The following is a 24557-nucleotide window of genomic DNA, read 5'->3' as shown; positions in this document are numbered from 1 at the left end:
AGACCTTCGGCTACATATACATGGTTCCCTGAAAGTTACCACACAGGCAGACAGAGTAGTGAAGAAGGCATGTGATATCCTTGCCTTCATCGGCCGACGGTTAGAATATAGAAGTGGAGAAGTCATGTTACAATTGTAGCAATCCTTGGTTAAGGCGCATTGGAGTATTTTGTGCTGTTCTGGTTGCAACACCGAAGAAAGGGTGTGATGAAGCTATGGATGGTACAGAACATATTCAGAGAAATATTGCCTGGACGAGAGGTATTCAGTTATAGGGGGAGATTGGATATGTTTGAACTTCTTTCCTTCGAGCGAAAGTGGCCTATGCATGACCTTATAGACGTTTGTAAAAGTTTGAGGGAGTAAAAAGAGGCGAGAATCACTGTTTTTTTTAGAGCAATAGATTCAAAAGTTAGAGGTTACAGGTTTAAGGCGAGTGGAGAAAGGTTTAAAGGGGATTCGAGAGGAGAGTTTGTTCCACACAGAGGGTGATGAGTATATTGAAGTTGCTTCCAGAAGAGGTGGTCGATGCGGGTAGACTTACAACGTTTAAAAGACTATTGGACTACTTGTATAGTAAAGGTTTCGAGGGATATGGGACAAACGCAGTTGAACGGGATTCGCGTGGATTGTAAACTTGATTGCCGTGATCAAGTTACGCCGAAAGATCTGTTTCCGTCCTGAATAAATCCTGGAATCTATGGTCATAATAATTAATGTCACAGTTACTGAATCCGTGAATGTTTTACAACAAGAATTTCAAAACTTAGCCAAGTTACATCTGCATAGCTGCCCATTTAATGTAAAGATATATTTCATTCCATTCTTCAGCTCTTCCCTGAATTCCCTCTGTGCAAGTGTATAGATACACGTGTTGGTGCACATACTGAGCATTTGCAACATATATCCAAACTGTTGCAGAATATATGAAGGCGTATTCAAATCTTTATCAGCGTAACCATAATTCTGCATTTGCCAGTTCAGGGAATACACTAAATATGGCGTCCAGAATAAGATGAAATTGGTTGATAAAGCGAACAGCAAAATCATTGACTTTCTGAGACTCTCCACCTCTGGGTCCTTCTGGTTCTCGCTGATGTTCCTACGACCCATGCGGACTCTATTTAAAGCTACGGTATGTCTCACTGTTAACCCGTTGAACAACAGAAGTAAGCAGATCGGTAATAACGGTGTTAAGGTACTGTCTGGAAACTCGACTGCTTTCCACGCCGATAAAATAAAATGTTTAGCCTTCCTGACACAGTGCCATGGCACATTATAAATTGTAATGACAGACTCCACTACTAGGTAAAACAGGACACTTCTTGCGCAGCTCAGTACAACTACCATCATTATAACCACAGTCGCTGTTCTCTTGCTGCAGTATCGCTCCTGCATCTTTGGACAATACATTGCGATGAAGCGATCGAATGTGAAACACACTGTCAGCCAAACAGAACAGTCCGTGGTTACAACCCACAGAACATTTATCAGAGCGCAGATCGGAATAATGAACACGAAATTAGCACAACTATAGATATAATTAATTTGCTGTATGACAGCAACAGCGACAACCACCATGAGATCTGCTGTTGTCATTCCCACCAGAAACCGGGTGATGCATTTGGGGAGTCAGCACTCTCCCCGAGACAGAATCACAATCGCAGTTAAATTAACTGAAGAAATGAAGGAAATCAGAGTCAGTTACAAACACGCCAGACTTGATGCCTTTTACTTAAATTACAGGCTGTACCGTGCCTAACTGCCTCATTCTTCTCATCCCATGTTTGCTCTGGATGGATTAGAGTGGAAATCCAGTCCGTCCGGGCTCCACCACTGCACTCCAGCTGGAGGACAACAGCGCACCGTAATGACAGTTGCACAGTATCTTTCTCCGGAAATTTACAGCGGGGTCTTTGAAGTGCACGACATACCTACCGCTGAGTGGCTGATCGTCTCAGTCATCGATACTGCATCCATAACTGGAGCTGGCAATGCTGGAGGGAGCATTTATAGTGGCTACAAAATTGACTCAGGGAAACTGTTTCTTTAGGCATGACACATTTCGCAAAAGGAACCAAGGGTTTTTTTTTATAACTGAAACTGGAAAAAAAATGCCAGCTGGGAGAGCGGAGGGACTTTAAGTGGCATTAGACAGATGTATAAAACACGTTTCTCATTTGCTTACTCATGTTAGAAAAGATCTGCATGTCGGAGATAAACTGGAAAGCTCATTGAAAGAACTGGGGCGTCGGCGACTATGGCCTCATCATTACTGTAAAATTCCAAAATTCTTCATCGATGCACACTAAGACCGAGGACAATATATACCAGTAATACTTGGTAAACTCCAGCAAGGTGAAATGCTGGAACAATGTCAACATTAGCACTGAAATAATTGATGATATTGACACGATCCTGATATTTAAAAAGTCCAAAATACACAAAATTCAGAACAGTCTGGTAACCAGACAATTCTGAAAACACGTATCAGGTCAGGTGGCATCTATGCTGCGTATCAAAGCGACCAGTCTGGAGTGAAGCATGTACAGCGGGAAGAGGGAACCAGCTCCAGATTCTAACCACAGATACCAACTGCTGCAAGTACAGGAAAGTAAATTTACTATGTAGTAAATTGTGACATACTACATTTTCCGTTCGAAGAAGCGATATGTTTTGCAGAACGTTCCAACTGCTCGTTTGTACTGGTGACGTGTTCAACAGGCTCTTATACAGGAGACGGAAATGCCACTGAGGCAATTAGTGTGACCACTAGTGCGACACAGTCACATCACACACAACCCACCGAACAAATACGTAAGGTTAACTATTTTTGTTCATTGTGTCATTGTGCAAATAATTTCAGTCGTCAAGGGAGATTACGAATGATTAACCTTTTCGTTAACCTTTGTTAACCTTTTTGAAGGAGAATACGGCAAATTCGATTTCTCTTACACGAGGTTTGAGCTGCTTAACTGAAACGATTCTTGTGGTCATTTTTTTAACGGGGACATCCGCTTCAAATAAGTAGGATTTATAACATTATGCGCAATACATGTTTTCATCAAATTAAACACGGAAGTTACTTTCACATGTAAATTATGCATACCTGTATATCTCTCTGGAAGGGGACGATTCACAGCCCCTCTTACCTTTAGGGCGGTTTTCGTGACGAAACCAAAAGTCACAAGTTTGTTAACAACATCAGTGTGTACAGTATTTATTATCTTCCAATGGCATCAACGCACCTAAACTGATATTAAAGAATCTGTAGTAACACAGAGTCTGCTGGGAAAACTCAGCAGTGCAGCTGCATATGTGGGGGGAAAGGAATTATCGACTTTTCGTGCCTGTAGCACGGATCACACCTGCTGCAGGTATTCGACCGGAAACGTCGACAATTCCTTCCCCCTCAGATGCTGCTCCACAGGCTGAGTTCAGCCAGCAGATCTGTGTTGCTTCAAACAGATAGATGTTTGCTGACGACTAGAGTCAACTCTTTTCCATACAGAAATGGTCCATCTGACCCGGAATATCCGGACATTTTCCACTAAAAAACCCGAACACCTGATCCGAAATTCACCCCGAAGCCAAACTGAAGCAACTCCATTGGTCGCAGGAATCGGTGAGAGATACCTCCGGATCCGGGATCTGTTGTGGGCTGCTGCTCAAGAAAGAGCAAGCTTCACGTTCTCATCATGAAACCGAGCTCAATCACGAAAGAATATCAGTGTCTTGGACTTGACCTGACCCTGGACAGCTCCACAGATCCTCTGTGGACACAGCCCAATGCGGGTTTTCTGCTGATTAACAACTCGACGTGCCACTCGAGGACGGCGAAGACATCGACGACAGGCCCGCGTGGACAGCGAGGGCTCACTCTTTTTTACTTTATGGAGTTGTGAAAGCGCTTCCACACCCTATAGTGACAAGAGTGTCTTTGAGATCCAGATAGCACAGAAACGGGCCCACAATAAAGCATCTATCTAAACTAATCCAACTGTACCCTCGCATTAATTCAACCACCCGCAACACAACCAGCACAATTTCACCTCCTGACATCGATTTACAAAATCGGGCAAAGAACAGCAGCCATTTGTCCCACTGACTAGCATGCATTTGGTATGAGGGAACAAAATGGCTCAAATTCAGAGACCCAAAGGGTCACGATCTAATTCCATCTTTGAACAGCTGCCCCATGCTCTGCTGGTTACACATTTCAATTCCACATCAAAACAGTTTTCAAGTGAAGGGTTCAGCTTCAGCCCAGACTCCAACTACTCTCTGGGTGACATATTTCCATCTCCCCTTTACCCCTCCTATTCATTTCATTAAACTCGCAATGAAAACAGGGAATTTTGGGAATATTCAACAGGCCAGATGGAAACTGTGGAAAGAAACAGAGGAAATGTTTACGGTTGATGCCCTTTCCTCAGAACAGTTTATTTCTGTCACACACTCGAATGGCCGGCTATACAGCTTTGTTGAATTTAATATGACGTTGTGAGATCCAGAATGTTCCAATTTGGAATAAAGTAGATATCCGGAAGACAGAATTTCCACTGAATTCAGCTGCTGCATCCATTGTGATTCCTAACAAGGTACCATGCAGTTGTAATGGGACGCGGTCCAATATTCCCATTCGGGACATTGTCATCAAACTGGTTACAATTCAATGTGAAGTATCCCAGTTTGATATTACGTCCCTCGGATAAAGAAACAACACGAATGTCACTGCGAGACTCGGAGAATGAAGAATGAAGCTCATATTCCCTGAAATTCAACTGAATGACACATTGAATGAGATAAACAGTGGACCAGTTTCTAACAAACAAGGAGCAACTGTGACCGAAACTGCAGAAATAAAACACTCGCCCGTTATTGCAAGTGGATTGCGCTGACAATGTTACCAGAGATTTCTAAAGGCAGAATGAATACCACATTCCCGGAGACGCGCAGCACATTCTAACACACCCCAAATTAAAGGAAGACGAACACAGACAGTCCAATGACCTGTTGCAGCACTTATTGCCAAACGGAACAACTATCTGAAAGACCATCATAAAATAAAACAAGTAACTCGGAAGAGATTACTTTCTAATTTAGTGCAGACTACTTGAATGCACTGCTCTGAGGACAGTTATGCTAAACAACAGAGCACCATTGCTAAGCTTAAACGACCAACTCAATAACGTGGTGTTTCGGTGGCATCTGGCAGAATGAGCGCTGTGGTTTATAAATTGCCACCCTGAGAAGGAGAGTGACGAAGTTATCGTGAACACTGGTCTGAAGACACCTGAGGGAGCGTGTCGAAAACTCAGAAGGAATAGAAACATAGATGATGGAAATGTGAATCCAAAACAGACGGTTGGAAACACACAGTGGGCCACACAAGATCTGAGGGGAAAGAAACAGTGTTACCTGTTAGCGCTGCAACTTTTAATTTGCACCGAACAGCCACACACACCCCCTCCTCCGATCTTATGAGTGTTTCCAGAATTCTCTGTTATCTGGGAATCCGATTAAAGAAATGTCCCCTGCTGTTTACCAATAGATAATTTTTCGCACGATTGCAGTTCTTGTGCCGCTCAGCAGACGTCCCCGTCCTCCTACCGCTCAGCGTTACATAAGCCACAGGGGCAGAGGTACAAACTGCAGGAGGAATTTAGCCTATCTGGCAGCATCTGTGGAGGGAAATGGACAGTCCACGTTTCATTTCGAAACCTTTCACCTGCACTGATCAGAATGACGTGAGATTGCACATTGTACTCTTTGATGAGCTGAAAACAGAGGTCGCAGCACCTCACATGAGCCGTGAGGAAATTAAGTCCTTTCGATAAAATGCTCTTTACAACAAAATATACTTGAATTCCAAATGAGTTTCGACTCGCAGCCAGCATGGGAATACAATAAGACGGCTGGTTCCCAAAGAATTCCTGACAGAATTCCACTCATGCGGCAAGCAAGGTATTCATTTGGCTGCTCAAGTTCCTGGTCAGTGGTGACCCCCGACATATCGATGGTCCGAGACAGTACGAGCAATGGTATTGAATGACAAAGGTCGATAGTTAGATTCTCTTGTTGGAGGTGGTCATTGACTGGCACTTCTGTGCTACTGATGTGACCTACCACTCAGCAGTCTATAGCTGATATTTTTACCAGAGGTCTTGCTGCAGGTAGGCATGGGGTTGCTTCGTTTTCTGTGGATTCTAGAATGCATTCGAAGACAGTGGAATCATCAGCAAACATCCTACTTCTGACCTTATGACGGAGGGATTGTTAATTAAAAACTGATGCAGGTGGTTGGCCCGGGGAAACTGACCCAAAGAACTACTGCAGTGGTTTCCTGGAGCCGGGATGATTGATATTTGAAAATCCCAACAGTTTTCCTTTGTGCGGGATGTGACTCCAACAGTTGTATATTTTCCGTTGATGCCCCTTGGCGTCAGTTTTACCGGGATACATCGCTGCCACACTTAGTCAATAACTGCACTGACATTAACCACAGTCATGCTCATATCACCGCCAGAATTCAACTCTTCTTTTCACATTTCACGATATCAGTGATAAGGTTTGCAGGCGAGTGTTCATGCCCAAACCAGGACATCCATCGGTCATGGGCTACTTGGGAGTAAGAGCCGTTTGGCAGTGACTACTATTATCGCTGCCCAGTCCTCTGCCAGTCCTTTTGTCGGCCTGTCCTGGTGCAGAATGAGTGGGTGGATCCGGAGAGCCCTTCAGTTCTGTACATGGTAAATAGTTGGCCCTTGCCAGTCAATTGTTAGGTTTACTCCGTTACGTGGCCAACTCTGAGGGGCCAATGCGTCTCAGAGTGATTTAATTTTTTGTTCCTTTCAGTCTCTCCATTCGACTGTCCAGTGATTGGGTGACTCCTAACAGTCCCCCAGTCATACCATGAGCTTCAGGTGCCTAAGATAATCCGGTTTGACATACAGTTAACCGATGTGAGCTTGCAAGCCCTCTGGCATTCTGGTCATGGACAACCAGAGATGATTTATTCAACCAGTTCCTCGTTTGTATTGCGGACTGCAATCTCGCCTGTTCCGCGAGGGACTTGGACTCAACTGCCCGACGGGGCCCGTATTGTGGTGTTCCCAAAAAAAAATCCGAATTGCAAGTTACCCTTCAAAGAGTAACTAGAGGAAGTGGATGGAAATTTGGAACTGCATTTATAATATTAGTCACGTCATCTTTTTCTTTGGAAACAGTAACATTCCAGTCAGCAGTCAGACCGGGATAGAAAAGGCGCTCAGGACGGGAGATTTTGATTCCGCCTCGTTTGTTTTGTATCACCTCTTCTTCCGAGTTGCCCAGAGTGTCGAAGCATTAAAATTCTTGAGGGTAGGGCTGCCCTTAATAAGGTATAAATTTATTAGTGATATGGACAGGGTGAATGGTCACATTCTTTAAGACAATGTAGTGGAGTCTAAAATGAGAAAGAAAAGATTTAAGATGGGAGGAAAAAGATTTAAAAAGGTCCTGAGGGGAACCTTTTTCACACAGCAGGTATTGGGTATACAGAGGAACCTAACCTGTAGAGGTAGATACAACTAAAATGTTTGAAAGGTGTTCCTTGCATTCATAGATAGAAACAAGATTTAGAGGCATATGGGATAAACGCAGGTAAATGGGCCTAGTTCAGATAGACAGATTGGTTGTCGTGGACGAGTTGAGACGAAGAGCCTGTTTCCGTGTTTTTATGTTACTGAATATGACTCAATTTCGAAACTTATCTCTGTGTGTTATGTCTCATGTCACGAACCAGCAACAAAAGAAACACACTGAGCATGATACATTGTTAAAAACTATTTTATTAATCACTACTTATGATAATACGTGAAATAAAAGTAAAAATGTTAGTATGTTAGAAATCAAAAATGTTAAACCTTGAACGTTAACCCCAAAAACTAAACTCTTCCTGTGTGTGTGGCAAAGTCCCAAACTCCAAGTTCAGGAATGGTTCCTAAGTTCAGTTCCGCAAGCCATAAGGTGAAACATGAGCAAGGGCTTCTTCAACAACCACCGTTGCCTGAAGATAAGACGTAGATGTAGAGAAACAGAGAGAGAGTAATTACGAAGTCCAAATGTTCCACGATGGAACCCAAGCGACACTTCAGTGTTTACTCGGTAGTGACTCCCTCACCCCGCAAAGCATCCGAATAATGGTCGTCCACACAAATACCTGTTTCCTTCTACAGGTCAGCAACAAAGTGAACTCCGCCAGATTACTTCCAATTTCCATACATGGATTCCAGTGGCATAAACAGTTATTGTTTCTCATCCATCGAGAGAGAAAACTAGCAGGCTGGTTTCTCTCTCCCTTCTTTCTCTCTCTCTCTCTCTCTTCTTCTCTTCTTCAACAACGTCATTACGTCCTTTATCTTCTATTGACGTAAGCACGCCCCACACACAAATACACACACACTCTCTATCTTAAAGGGACATTCACTGAGTTCGTAACACCTCCCACCTAAAAAGAATTTTTCCCAAGAAAAATTTAGCAGCGCATACAGTTAGTAATGTTAATAATTATCATTCTACACAACTACAGACTATCAGATTAGTACAGATACATTTTTCCCATTTAACATCGGGAAAGACAATCAGCAATCACATTATCTTTGCCTTTAATGTGAGTTATCATGAGATCAAACTGTTGCAAAATTAAACTCCAGTTTAACAGCCTTCTGTTCTTGTTTTTGACTCGGCTCAGAAACACCAATGGGTTATGATCTGTATATACAGTCAATGGTTTCTGAGCGGTGCAAACATATACATGAAATGTTGCAAAGCTAAAACAAGCGACAGTAATTCTTTCTCTATGGTGGATTAATTCTTTTGATGCTCATTACATTTCTTTGAAAAGTAAGCTACAGGATGGTTAATATCATCAAGGTCACCATTCTGCAACAACACAGCTCCTGCAGCTTCATTTTTAACTCATGCTGCCTCTGTTTCTCCCTCTCCTCGGTATCCAGCTCCATCCTCTTCAATTCCAAATGCTTCATTGCTAGATCAGCCTCGATCTTCATCCGAGTTAGCTCTCGTTCAGCCTCTAATTTCTTTTGTCCCAACTTGAACTTCAGTCGTGTTTGTTCTAACTCCATCTTTGCTATCTGCACCTGTCTAACAGGAATCTCTGAATCACTCCCAGAAAACTCTTCTAACTGTTCCAATTCTTCCTCCTCTGGATCCTCCAACTCCACTGGTTGAAAAGTCACATTAGAAATCACTGGTTTACTCTCAGGAAACTCAACTACCTCACTCAACTCAAACACTTCCTTCTCCAAATAATAGTCAACTATCATTCTATGAATAACTGCTTTTCTCATAGACTGCTTTACTTCTGTAAGGTTTAGATTTGTAGCAATCTTTATCAAATCATCCTTTTTCGCCACCTCCAATCCCTTTAGGGTTGGTGACTCCAAAAATGCCTTAATATCTATTGCTGCTGGTTTCCACACACACAAGCCAATTAAAAAGAATTTATCAGACCTCCCTCAACAATGTTTGGATTGAATCCCGAACGAATCTCGTCAATCTGGGAAACGATCCCAGACGACACTCGTTAATCTTTGGGTTGTATCCCGTACGAGCCCCCAATTTTGTCACGAACCAGCAACAAAAGAAACACACTGAGCATGATTCAGTGTTAAAAACTATTTTATTAATCACTACTTATGATAATACGTAAAATAAAAGTAAAAATGTTAGTACGTTAGAATAAAAAAATGTTAAAACTTGGACGTTAACCCCAAAAACTAAACTCTTCCTGTGTGTGTGGCAAAGTCCCAAACTCCAAGTTCAGGAATGGTTCTTAAAGTTCAGTTCCGCAAGCCATAAGGTGAAACATGAGCAAGGGCTTCTTCAACAACCACCGTTGTCTGAAGATAAGACGTTGATGTAGAGAAACAGAGAGAGAGTAATTACGAAGTCCAAATGTTCCACGATGGAACCCAAAGGACACTTCAGTGTTTACTCGGTAGTGAATTCCTCACCCCGAAAAGCATCCGAATCGTGGTCGTCCACACACAAATACCTGTTTCCTTCTACAGGTCAGCAACAAAGTGAACTCCACCGGATTACTTCCAATTTCCTTACATGGATTTCAGTGGCAGACACAGTTATAGTTTCTCATCCAGCGATAGAGAAAACCAGCTGGCTGGTGTCTCTCTCCCTTCTCTCTCTCTCTTCTTCTCTTCTTCAACAACGTCATTACGTCCTTTATCTTCTATTGACGTAAGCACGCCCCACACACAAATACACACACACACACACACACACACACATACACACACACACACACACACACACACACACACACACACACACACACACACACACACTCTATCTTAAAGGGACATTCGCTGAGTTCGTAACACTCATAAGGTGTTTTAAGCACCAGATAGTTATATTATTACTTACACCAGTACACCAACACAAAACTTTAGCCAAACATAGTCACATTATGTTAATCTTAATCCAAGCTGTAGACATCCATGATGCATTTTAATCCGACTCCTTCTGAACAATACCCTTTTATTTATCCACTAGCATTAACTGCAAAGAGTGCAGCTTCTCCGCAGCCTTGCTTCCGCATGTCTGTTCGGCCAGCGCTGTAGTACCTCCTCTTGGATGGAGTACGGCAATACATAAACAGCGGCAGTTGGTTCTTCTGAGAAGATGGGCTGTAACATGGAACATGTTAAAGATATGCAGTAGATCCTCATTCAAAGTTTAGAAAGAATGTTTATTTTCACGGTACACGGGAAATCTGCACGCTGCAGTGGACATCTTAATGTACTGTTAATGTTATGATAGCGAAGTGAAACACAGAATGCATCACGAGTGATCTTCACACAATAATCGATACTATGAACCAGTAAGGCTTCTCATAGCAAAAACATTACTGTAAAAGAGAGACATACTTAGTCACAAAGCCACATTTTTTTCAGAACTCACACAACATGTCTTGCACATCAAGTTATGTATATGAACGATGGGCAATAACTTACACACAATAGGAAAGTTTTGTACACAAATTACTTAATTTTCAAAAGGTCGGTTCCTTTTGTACAACAGACACAAGCTTTTAACAAAGAGAATGGATTTTGCACAAACGAAGAAGAGTGCTCTGTAGCTAGAAACCTAATTCATTCCAGCTCGCATCATCAGGTTTGATCGAATAGGCTTTGCGTCCCGTGAATGTACCGGTACTGCTGATCCACCTCCGCACAATTTGTAAGGCACAACACAGTGAAACTTCTCAAAACGGTGAGTAAAGTTAGACAAAAATAAAATAGTTGAAGGACGTGGACCATACTTGGTCAGCCAGGAATCTTTGAATGAAACAGCTATAGTTTTACACAACAGGAATCTCTGTCGTATTTGCTGTTTCAGCTCATTCTGTCTCTTCCCCTTTGAAAATCTCCCTCTTTCTGTCTGTCTTTCTGAGTTGATTGCGGTGAAGTCATACACCACGGAAACAAAGCCGAGTAGGAATTCTGCAATGAACATATTTCTCCCATTTTATCCCCATCAACTCCTTCCTACGATTCTCCGTCCTCTCACCACATTCCACATACCTGCCTCAATTCTTTCAACGAATTAAGGTCACGTCTCTGAGATGTCTTCCTCGACGCTGTTTCAATATCGATCTTTATGAAGAAATAGCTTTTCATCTGAATATCCCCTGAGATCTATTCCTATACCCCTTATATATGTGGCAGTACTTACAAGGACAATTTATTTCATATGAATGTGATCACTATTTGTTTGTTCCAACATTTTACGTCCAAATTGGAAACTTTATACCACACAAGAAAAGGGTGCGTATGTTTTAGAGTACTACTTAACATCCTCCTCCCTCCCGGAATTCCAATCTTATGCCTTTCCTTCTGTTTCATAGACTGCTCTTTGGGTCAAGTGTTACGAACCAGCAACAAAAGAAACACATTGAGTCATGGTTCAGTGTTAAAAACTATTTTATTAATCATTACTTATGATAATAAGAAAAATAAAAGTAAAGATGTTAGAATGTTAGAAGTAAAAATGTTAAACCTTGAACATTAACCCCGAAACTAAACTCTTCGTGTGTATGTGGCAAAGTCCCAAACTCCAAGTCCAGGAATGGTTCTTAAAGTTCAGTTCCGCAAGCCATAAGGTGAAACATGAGCAAAGGCTTCTTCAACAACCACCGTTGTCTGAAGATAAGACGTGGATGTAGAGAACATAGAGAGAGTAATCACGAAATCCAAATGTTCCACGATGGAACCTAAACGACACCTCAGTGTTTAGTCAGTAGTGACTTCCTCACCCCGAAAAGCATCCGAATCGTGGTTGTCCACACAAATACCTGGTTCCTTCTACAGGTCAGCAACAAAGTGAACTCTACCGGATTACTTCCAATTTCCATACGTGGATTGCAGTGACAGACACAGTTATTGTTTCTCATCCATCGATAGAGAAATTATCAGGTCGGTGTCTCTCTACCTTTTCTCTCTCTCTGTCTTCTGACCGACTTCAACTGACTTCTTCAACAACGTCAGTACGTCCTTTATCTTTTGTTGACGCAAGCACGCCACACACACACACACACACACACACACACACACACACACACACACACACACACACACACACACATACACACACACACACACACACACACACACACACACACACACACACACACACACAATAACTCTACCTTAAAGGGACATTCACCAGTCCGTAGCACAAGTGGTGGTGACGCGGCGATTGTCAGTGTAAGATGATGAGACCACTTGCTCTGTCCTCCAGAAGAGAAAACATTGCATTTAATTTTTTGGAGACAGGGCTTTTAAGTGGGGATACACATACAAAATGCGGGAGGAAATCAGCAGGTGAGGCAGCATGGATTGAAATGAACAATCGACTTTCAGGCCGAGACTTTTCGCTTGGCCTCGATGAGCGTTCTTGATGAATTCTCTCGGCCTGAAACGGCAACTGTTCATTTCTCTCCATACATGCTGCCTAGCACGCTGAGTTCCTCCAGAATTTTGCTTCTGTTGCCCCAGAGGTCCAGCATCTGCAATCTCTCTTGTGTCTCCTTCAGTGAAGATGTTGCACAGTGAAAAAGAGCGTGATTCGCATGAATGAGTCCGTGCATTCAACACCGTGGTTACAAAATTCAGCTGAATCTGAGATCGATATTGAAGAGGACACAGTGACTATAGGATCAAAGGTCGAAACACTGTGAAGGCGTATTTTACTGTTCTGAAAAAGCAAGAGCAAAAGTTTGTTGGCAACCGGTTCATCAAGCTAGCACTCTGGGTGTAATGAGAGGAGCTTCAGGGCGTCGTTTGTTGAGTTTAGTTTGATATGCCTCCGTGAAATTAAAACAAAATTTGTGTGGCTGCAAACTCTATAACTACATGGATGACAATGTATGGTTGTTAAGATGAGACAAAAATGGGCGTTGGAAGCAAATAAAAACATTTAATGCAAGAAGTAACACTGAAGTGAAAAGAAAGTGTAGACTCGAAAATAGAATAGATTTTAAAAAGAAAAGGGAACATAAAGTTATTGACCATTAAAATCAAAGAAAATCTCAAAGGTTTCATGCATGAAAAGCAAAAGGTAGTAAAGGAAAGAGAGAGTATGCTGGAGACGAAGTCATCCCATGTATTGAGATGGAGAATGTGGCGAAGGTGTCCACTGGGTACCTAACAGTTGTCTTCCATAAAGGTGGGAGTTCTGTAAATATTAACAAGAGAACATTTTTGGAAGAGGATATCCACAATGCCCGGATAAAAGATATTCCAGATTGTTAAAATAAACAGGAGAAGAAATTACAGACACTTTGACGACATTCTCGTCACATTTACAAATTACTTCACTGGGCACCGCAGGAATTCTGACCTGCTAAAGTGTGGTCGAATGCGGCAAGCGGGATTCGGGTGGCTGTTTCTTTCTCGAGGTCCATGGATACAGTGGACCGTAAGGCCTTCAATGATTTATGTCGCAACCATCTTATTACAGCTCACGATAAACATGTTGACGGAGGCTGAGGACAAAATGCATGCATTCACCAGGCAGTTAAATACCAGAGTGAAAACAGCCAAACATTTATATTCATTCACTAACAGATCGTTGGATCTACAGCTTTTTTATACTTTATTGTTCTTTATGATTATCCATGTCATGATTGTGCCCATGATCTTTTTGTATTACATGTATAAACATTGATATATTAATCTGTATTAATTTGGAAACTAATAAAAAGATTGAAAAAGAAAGAAAATGGCCAAACATTTGAAGGAGTCAAAATGATGTACTGGAAATTTCTTGGAATATGGTAACGGAGGAACAGTTTGATCTTTGCAGCAAGGAGTATAAATGCTTGACCTGATCTGTGACTGGTGCACCAACACCTCCCCAATGTTGGAAGCCCCTTTCAGTGTGAGGGGATCCAGCGGTCGCCATAACCAATGACATAATCAATGCAAAGACGAAGCTTCTGCTGAAGCAATATGACGAGTTAGGCTCCAAATTATGGAGGAGAAGAACAAAGATTTTTTTCATTGTAGAAGTACTGACAACAGCACTGGGGAAAGAGGTGAACTATTTTAACTCAGAAAGCAAAGAAATATAATGCGTGCATGTTGATCTAAGAAGTAAAGACGGGCACCAGCAGTGTGAGGGTTATATTTAGGGCCGCACACAATGATGTTAATGGGGTATAAATTGGGAATTTAGCAGACTATGTGAGGGCGATACTGCAATAATCAAAGGAGACATTCGTCGATGTTGTAAATTGACAAACTAAATCAGTGGTAACAATGTTGAAGACGAATTTCGAAGGGTCGCTTTGATAAACATAAACGAGAACAACGAGGCACCAATTTCTTGCAGATCAAGGCTGTGTACAAATACGGCATTAGTTGTGATGGTGTAAGATAAATGCCATAACGGAAAGTGAACATGGCATGAAAGAAGTTTGTAAATAATGAATGAAAATAATTTAATGCAGTCTGAACTCAGGATCGCAAATCTGAATAAAACAAATATAAAGAGCATGAGATATGAGTAAGCAATGGAATGCTGGGTATAGATGAAAATAAGCGATGATCCATGTACAGGGAAATACTAGAAAATAAGCAAGCAATACATGCTACGTTACGACAAAACTAAAGGGAAAATCTGAGCAGCGGCTGTAAAAAGCGGATAAAGAGTCTCCAATGTTGCTCTCAAATCATTCCGATTTATGGCTAATAAACGGTTTACATTCCAAACTTCTGTTAATTTTCACAGAATCATGTGCAGGAATTCCAATTTTCTCTAACTACCAACACATTTTAACCTTGCGTTTTTTAGTCACAACAATAACTCTGACGATTGGAGACATTTAGTAGGTTAACACAGGTCCAATGCATTGTCATGGAAAGGGAAAATAAAACGAGTTTGTAAAATGAGTCAAAATGTAATAGCCGAGTGCAAAACTTTCTACGAGTTTTCAAAGAGAAACTAACGATCAGCTGAAGTTAGTATCTGTCATTTACAGACGGAAAGGAAAGATTTAAACTAAAGTCCTGTTTTAAAAGTAAGAGAATATCCATGTTATTGGTGAATAGCGGGGCAGTGTTGAGGGGCCGAGTGGGCTATTCCTTTCTTTTACAGTTATTTCCACGAAGAATTTCTACTTTATTATGGACTAACATGATGAATGACATTACCGCGTTTTGCGAAGCAAAGACGCAAATATCATAGAACCATAGAGCCATACAGCACAAAACAGGCCCTTCGGCCTCCCATGTTGTGCCGTCCATCAAATCACCCTCACACTATCTAACCCTTTCATCCCGCATATCCCTCTATCTCACATTCCTCCATTTGCCTATACAACAAACTCTTGAACCTGTCCAATGTATCTGCCTCCACCACCACCCCAGGAAGTGCATTTCATGCACCAACCTCTCCCTGACATTTCTCCTGAACCTCCCACCCATAACCTTAAAGCCATGCCCTCTTGTCGTGAGCATTAGTGCCCTGGAAAAGAGGCACTGACTGTCTACTCTATCTATTCCTCTCAATATTTTATATACCTCTATCATGTCTCCTCTCATCCTCTTCCTTTCCAGTGAATAAAGCCCTAGCACCTTAAGCCTCTCCTCATATTCCGTACGCTCTAACCCAGGCAGCATCCTGCTAAATCTCCTCTGCGCCCTCTCCAACGCCTTCACATCCTTCCTAAAATGCGGCGACCAGAACTGAACACAGTACACTACGTGTGGTCTAACTAGAGCTAAAGATATTTCCACACACTTTTCATTGCATTAATGTCTTTACCAGTGTCTGCTGATACATTTTTCCACAAGCGAAAACACTCGGACCACATCCACCCCTATCAAAAACCCCTGTATCAGCCCTCATTCTTTAAGTTCCAGGTGATACCACCATAAACTGTCCACTCTTTCCAGTAGAATATCCATCAAAACTGTCGATGAAGGTGTTTGAAATGGGGGATATAAAAACAACTTCCAGAGGCTGTGAAAAGCACAAATTGCTGTTAGTTTATTCAACAGACATACAATATAACGTCATACAGTGTTTCGCCTTAAATATGAAAATACAATAATCATCATACTTGTGATGGAAGAATGTTTTCAATCATAAAATTAAAGGAAACTTCTTCTGATGATAAAGATAAAAATCTAGTAAGGATCAGATCAAATCAAACGTCATAAAGTAAATATACAGAAGCTGGAACCTGGAACAGAAATGAAATAGATTCCGGAATTATAAAGCTTGCCAGGCAACATGTATGGGGAAAGAAACATAATTCACTTTGAATGTCGAAGAACCTTCGTCAGATAATGGACGCAGACAGAGATTCGTTGACGAAGATTCTCGAAGTTACCCAGCCTTATGCAACTGCTTGTTCTGTGAATTCACGAGCATCCGCCTGACGCAGAGAATGGTCATAGTCAGTAAATAGCTTCATGACAAGTAATTAACTTAAAGAATATTTTATCGTTGTTGGTAGTATAGTGGTTAGCAGAACGCTATTACAGCGCCAGCGACCCAGGTTCAATTCCTGCCGCTGTTTGTAAGGAGTCTGTACATTCTCCCCGTTCGTGTATTTCCTCCGGGTTCTCCGGTTTCCTCCAACTTTCCAAAGACGTAGGGGATAGGAGCTGTGGGCATGCTATGTTGGCGCCGGAAGAATGGCGACATTTGGGGGCTTCCTCCAGCATGTTCCTATCAACGCAAAAAGACGCATTTCACTGTGTGTTTCGATGTACATGTGACTGATAGATAAATAACAAAACCATCTACAATATCTAAAAAAAAATATCTAATTAAATTCGTAGTTCAAACTGATGGGAAAAATTGGAGGGAAATAAACAGTCGACGTTTCAGGTCGAGATCCTTCATCAGGACTGAAAAGGAAGAGGGCAGAATCCAGAATAAGACCGTCGGGGAGGGGGCGGGTACAAGCTGGTAAATAATAGGTGAGTCCAGGTGAGGGGGAAAAGTAGATTGGTGGGGGAGGGTGTGTGTAAGGGAGTGATGTGAGTAGTAGAAGAGGTAAAGGGCTGAAAAAGAAGGAATCCAGTTGGAGAGGCCAGTAGACCGTGGAAAAAAAGGAGGGGTGGGGAATAGATGGGCAGGCCATGAGGTCAGGAGAGCTAAAATCGGGGGCTACAGGAATGAGAGGTGACGAAGGAGCGGGAAGAGGGGTGGGGATATCGGAAGTTATAGAAATCAATGTTGAGGCCCTCAGGTTAGAGACTACCCAGGCGGAATATGAGGTTCTGTTCCGCCATCTTGCATCTAGCCTCAACGTGGTAGGAGAAGAGGCCGTGTATAGACATATCACTATGGGAGTGGGATGTGGAATTGAAGTGGCTGGCCACCCATCCATCCTTGCGTTTGTGGCAGACGGAGCGAATGGGCTCGACGAAGTGCTCTGTTTATTTCCCTGCACAGTCGCTGCCTGACCTGCTGAGTTCCTCCAGCAGTTTGTGTGTGTTGCTCCGGATTCGAGCATATGCACAATCTCTTGAGTCTCTTGTGAGGAGAAAATAGCTTTCGTGACAGATACTACCATTGTTTGCGTTCAGCAGGTTCTGCAAAACCTGAACATTTCACAGTCAGTCCAGGATTTCTTTGCCAGCTGTTGGACATTTCAGTTGTATTATGGACGGTCAGTTTACTCATTGAATAAGTATGAGACGACGTTTTCTGCAGTACTTCGACTAAAATCTGACGTAATCCTGATTAGGTTGTTTGACACCAGCTTTCCTTTCCCATTACGTTTCTCCATTTACCACAGAGGATGTACACTTATGTTCCAGGGATCGAAGATCAAGTGATTTGAAAGATAAATCTCTCAATGTAAACATCAAATCGACGGCACCTAATTCGCTAGTCCAGATTCTCGCAATAATCCAATGATTTCATATAAAATTCTACCAATGGTACAAGTACAGCATCGGCATTTAATGCGTTAGCGCAGTTGCCCTATTTAACTTAAGTAATTTTGCTGTGTTTTGTGGAAATAGCAGGCTACTGACATTAATGCACCTGGCTGCCTGAAGTTATGCAACATTTACTAATCGTGCGAACCATACCGATCATTTATTTAGCCTCTCAACAAAAGTTGCAATAGACATGCCTTTTACATACAAAGCTGCCCATTTAACGTGGACAGATAGTTCACTCCATTCTTCAGCTGATCTCTGAATGTCTTTTGTGACAGTATACACGTGTTGGTGCAGGTTCAGAGGAATTGCAACATGAACCTAAACTGTTGCAGGATATATATCGGGGTATTCAAATATCTGTCTTGGTAAAAATAATTTTGAACTTTCCAGGTCATGGTAAACGAAATAAAGGGTATCAACAACAATATGAAATTGGCTGACAGACCGAACAGCAAAATCATTGACTTTCTCCAGTTCTCCACTCTGGATCCTTCTGATTCTCGCTGCTGTTTCTCAGTCCCCGTCGGACTCTGTCTGCCTTGTTACGTACCAGCAGGAATAGAAACACAAAGAGCAAGGTTTCAACAATAAAATCTATTTATTAGTAACTACTTGTAATAATAAGAAAAAAAAGTTAGATATCAGACATTGACCGAAGTAAACCGAAATGTGTGTGTCGCAAGTTCCCAAACCACCAAGTTTAGGAACAGTTCTCAAAGTTCAGTTCAGTTCAGTAAGTCGCGAAGAAAAACGATGAACAAAAGCTTCCGGAACCTACGTTGGAATGTGGAGTAGAATATCGAGAGAATGTAGAGAAAAGGGGTTTACGAATTCCACAAGTTCCACGATGGAATCAATACAGGTTTGAGAAGCTTTCCCTCATCGTTTTGATTCGTGACTTACTGAACTGGATATTGAGAACTGTTCCGAGACTTGGTCTCCGTTGCTTTGTTCCGAAATATCTGCCACACCGAGGACACTCGGTACGTGGCCGCCCGCAGGTATAGCTTCTCGCCAGTACATGTTAGCGACAAAGTGGACTCCACATATTGCTCCAAAATCCATGTATGGACTGCAAAGTGTTGGTAACAACGATTGTGTTTCATTCACAGATAAAGAGGCTGGCAGTCAGTGCTACTAACTCTTCTCTCTCTCTCTCTCTCTCTCTCTCTCTCTCTCTCTCTCTCTCTCTCTCTCTCTCTCTCTCTCTCTCTCTCTCTCTCTCTCTCTCTCTCTCTCTCTCTCTCTCTCTCTCTCTCTCTCTCTCTCTCTCTTCCTCTGGCTGGGTTGAAGAATAAGCTCACAGATATCCCTCTGCATTTCACAGCGTTTCAATAAATCAGCCTTCAGAGACCTGAAGCATTCCAATTATGTCGGTCATAGAAGCTCTCCGCTCCCACTCTCAGCAGTTAGACAAAGTTGCACTCTACCTTTTAGGTGCCTTAAAAAGGGCACTCCCTAAGTAGTAACCTCGGGTCCGTAACACCTCACCCCAAAAAGAGCAAACTTTTAACTACGCATTACAGTGAGTGAAACCATTTATTTACAATTAACATATCACATGACACAAACAAAAAATCCATCATTAAACATACAGTTCAAACTTAATATCTGGAAAGGCAGACGGCAATTATATTACCTTTGTCTTTAATGTGAGTTATCATGAGATCATGCTCTTGTAAATGTAAACTCCAATTTAACAATCTTCAGTTCTTGTTTTTTTCACTCTGCTCAAAAATACCAGTGGGTATCTGTATACACGACAAGTGGTTTCTGAGCTGTGCAAACATAAACATCAAAATGCTGCAAAGCCAAAATAAGCGACAATAATTCTTTCTCTATGGTGGAATAATTCTTTTGATGCTCATTAAATTTCTTTGAAAAGTAAGCTGTAGGATGGTCAACACCATCAGAGTCATCCTGCTGTAATAACACTGCTCCTGCAGCTCCATCACTGGCATCTACTGCTGATGAAAATGGTTTTTCAATGTCAGTTAATTTGAGCACAGAATGGTGACATAAAATGACATTCATTTTCTCAACTGCTTCCTGACAAGGCTCTGTCCAAAAAACTTCACTCCCTTCTTCAGGAGATTAGTTAAGGTTTGGACATTATCAGCAAAATTATTTTAAAACTTGCGATAATAACCAACAATTCCCAGAAATCTTCTAAAAGTCCTCATACCCGTTGGAATGGGAAATCCATAGATTGCTTGAACTTTTGCCTGAATAGGAGCTAACCTGCCTTGACATACAAGGTAACCAAGATGGGTCACAGTGGCATAGCCAAATTCACTTCTAACCAAGTTAACTGTAAGTTTGGTTTTGGAGAGTTTTACAATTTTTTTTTCATGACGCAGAGATATGAGCTTCCCATTCCCGGTAACGAAGTCATCAGTATAGGCACCTGTATGTTCAGACCTTTGAATCACAGAATTAATCATTCTCTGAAATGTTCCTTTAGCATTTTTCATTCCATTGGCAAAACATTGTATTCATGCAATCCAGAAGGTGTTACATAGGCCGAAACCTCTCTTCATATATCTGACAATGGGATACACCAGTCCCTTTTTAATAGGTCAATCTCCGTAAGAAATTTAGCTTTTACAACTTTGTCTCACAATCATCCACCCTTGGGATAGGAAAAGCATCTGTCTTGGTTGTAACATTCACTGTTCTATAATCAGTTCAAAACCTTATGCTACCATGTGGCACAGAGTGAATTCCAATCTGATGGTGAACGTCTAATTAATATCATTCTCTGACACATACTCAATCTCTTGGTCAACAAGTTGACACTTTTTCACATTCATACGGAATGGGTGCTGTATTATTGGTTCTGCATTACAACATCAACATCATGGTAAGCTACTGTGGTTCCTTTTGGAATATCAGGAAATTAATCTCGAAATTTTAAAATTAACTCTTTCATTTGCTGCTTTTGCTGCGGATGAAAATTAGCCAATTTTTCCTCCGTGTTTTCCAAAATAGTTGCATTTGGCAGTCTTTCTAGAACAATGTTTGGCTTGAAATGACTCTCAGCAGGATCAACTTATGAAGCCCCAGACAATTCAGATTCCTTGTCATCGATAGCCATCAGCACAGCTCTGGATTGTTTCTCATAATAAGGATTCAGAGCTGTGATTGTCTTCTTCTGTCAGGTGTTTTAACTACATAATCCACCTCACTGACCTTAGATTAAATTTCGTAAGAACCATGTAATTTTGCTCGTAAAGGATTTGACTGAATGGAGAAAAGTACCAAGATATTATCTCCAGGCTTGAAAGTTCTTGAGCGGCGTGTTTATCATACCATGTTTTCATTTTACTCTGAGTAGCTTTTAAATTTTTCCTCGCTAATTGACATGCCCTCTGCAATAAGGTTTTGAATTTCAGACCATAGTCCAACATATTTAAATGCATGTCTTCATTAATCCACTGTTCCTTTAATAATACTAAATGTCTTCTAACCCGATGTCCAAACACAAGTTCAAAGGGACTGAAACCTAAATATTCTTGCATCGACTCCCTTACTGCAAACACAACAAATGATCTCCTTTATCCCAGTCCTTCACGTTTTCAAAACAAAATGTCCTAATCGTGTTTTTGAGGGTGGAATGGAACCTTTCTAAGGCCGCTTGATATTCTGGATGATACGCAGACGATACAATCTGCTTAGCTCCCAGCTCATAAACTACCTGTTGGAATAGTCCTGACATGAAATTACTTCCTTGATCGGATTGGATTTCTTTAGGCAAACCAACTAAGTTGCAAAACAAAAAAAAAAGAGCCTTTGACACAGTATTGCCTTTAATATTCATGAGTGGTATTTCTTCTGTAAAGCTAGAGGTTGTACACATGATGATTAACAAATACTGATTCACAGCCCTAGAATTTGGCAATGGGCCAACACAATCCACGATTAGAACATAGAACATATAAAAAAACTACAGCACAATTCAGATCCTTCGGCCCACAAAGCTGTGCCGAACATGTCCCTACCCTAGAAATTACTAGTCTTATCCATAGCCCTATATTTTGCTCAGCTCCATGTACCTAAAAGTCTCTTGAAAGACCCTATCGTATCAGCCTCCACCACCGTTGCCGGCAGCCCATTCCATGCACTCACCACTCTCTGTGTAAAAAAACTTACACCTGACATCTCCTCTATATCTACTCCCCAGCACCTTAAACCTATGTCCTCTTGTGGCCACCAATTCAGCCCTGGAGAAAAGCCTCTGACTATCTACCTTATCAATACCTCTCATCATCTTATATGCCTCTATCAGGTCCCCTCTCATCGTCTCTCCAAGAGAAAGGGCCAGTTCCCTCAACCTGCTTTCATAAGACATGCTCTGCATTCCAGGAATCATCCTTGTAAATCTCCTCTGCACCCTCTCTATGGCTTCCAAATCTTTCCTGTAGTGAGGTGACCAGAACTGAGCACAATACCCCAAGTGGGGTCTGAACAGGGACCTATATAGCTGCAACAATACCTCACAGCTCCTAAATTCAATTCCCCGATTGATGAAGGAGAATACACCATATGCATTCTTAACCACAGAGTCAACCTGCTCAGCAGCTTTGAGCGTCCTATGGACTTTCCTTTGAATTACCTTTGAAAAGCGTTCACCAAATGCAGGAAGAGGCTGTAATGGATCCATAGGGGGACTATAATTAGGTTTACTTACAATGTGACACGTGTGACCCGTCCAACAAAATGTCACAACATCCTTTCTCACAACAGGAGAAAAGAATTGTTTCAGAACCTTCTTTACTGTTTTATTCACACCAAGATGACCAATTACGGACATATTATGGGCCAAGCTTAAAGTTTAATTCCTATGCATTTCAGGAACCACAACTTGATGAACAGCTGCCCATTCGTCACTAACAGGAATATCATTAGGTCTCCACTTCTTCATTAAAGCTCCATTTTTTTGAAATAATATCCAACTGGCACTTTCTCAATCTCATCACCTGAGAGAGTTTTTTCGCTGAATGCAGTGAGCTCAGGGTCTTTGCTCTGCTCCGTTCTAAACTCTTTTCTGGATAGAGATATATCTTTACACTCGTACTCGACACAACGACTTTGGTCCACAAAAGAAGAAAGAAAAGTCTCTGACAAGTCATCGTAACTTGAATCTTGTTTTGGGCTGTCACATGGAACGAAATCAGGCTGTACAATGCCATCTGCGTTGACTATTTGCTTATCCATAGCCCGAGTCACTGCACAGGACAGATAAATATCTGAATCAATCTTTGACTCAGTAATAATTCAGTTGGTCGTCAGCTGTACCGCAGGGACAACTTTATCAGCTGCAAGGTCATTACCTAACAGAAGAGAAACTATTTACACTGGTAAACTAGGTCGTAGTCCTACCTTAATAGGTCCTTCTCCGAACTCTGACTTCAAAATTACCTTGTGCTGAGGTATAGACATTGTGTCACCTGTCATGCCCCGAAGTATATTTATCTCACCAGTGGCAGTTTCATTACCAAACTTTAAAACAGCAAGAGGGACTTGGATGCTCCAGTATCTCGAAGTATTTTCACTACCACCAGGGTTTTCACTAAGACAAAACGGTCTGACACAAAAGAACGGATTTCATCCCTAACTCCGTCCGACATCTCAGCAGAGGCCTGTGGCCAATACTGAGCTTCATCAGCATGTCCAGGACTTACTTGATTTTTAGTTGTTTGAACTATTTGCAAAGAAACATCTGGCACTGCCTCCTTTTATTTCTTTTTATTCATTGGGGAAAAATTATCAATCGCATGACCAGGTTGTTTTCACAATAATGACAAGTACGATCAGTAGGTTTCTCCGATACTTACTTCCGATCATTTTTCGCCTTTGTAGTACTTCCCAATTTGATTTCTGATTCACTTGGATGATCCACATTACTCTCTTGGAAGGTCTTAGTTTGTCACAACTTACACTTGTGTGTTAAAGCAAACTCATCTGCTAATTTAGCAGTTTCTTGCAAAGTTGCCACTTCCTTCTCATTTAAATCTTTTATAATTCTCATTCACACTTTTAGACGTGCACTATGATTCAAAACAC

This window comes from Pristis pectinata, chromosome 37, assembly GCF_009764475.1.
Source record: "Pristis pectinata isolate sPriPec2 chromosome 37, sPriPec2.1.pri, whole genome shotgun sequence".
Taxonomy (NCBI): domain Eukaryota; kingdom Metazoa; phylum Chordata; class Chondrichthyes; order Rhinopristiformes; family Pristidae; genus Pristis; species Pristis pectinata.
Note: the sequence above shows the minus strand (reverse complement) of the source record.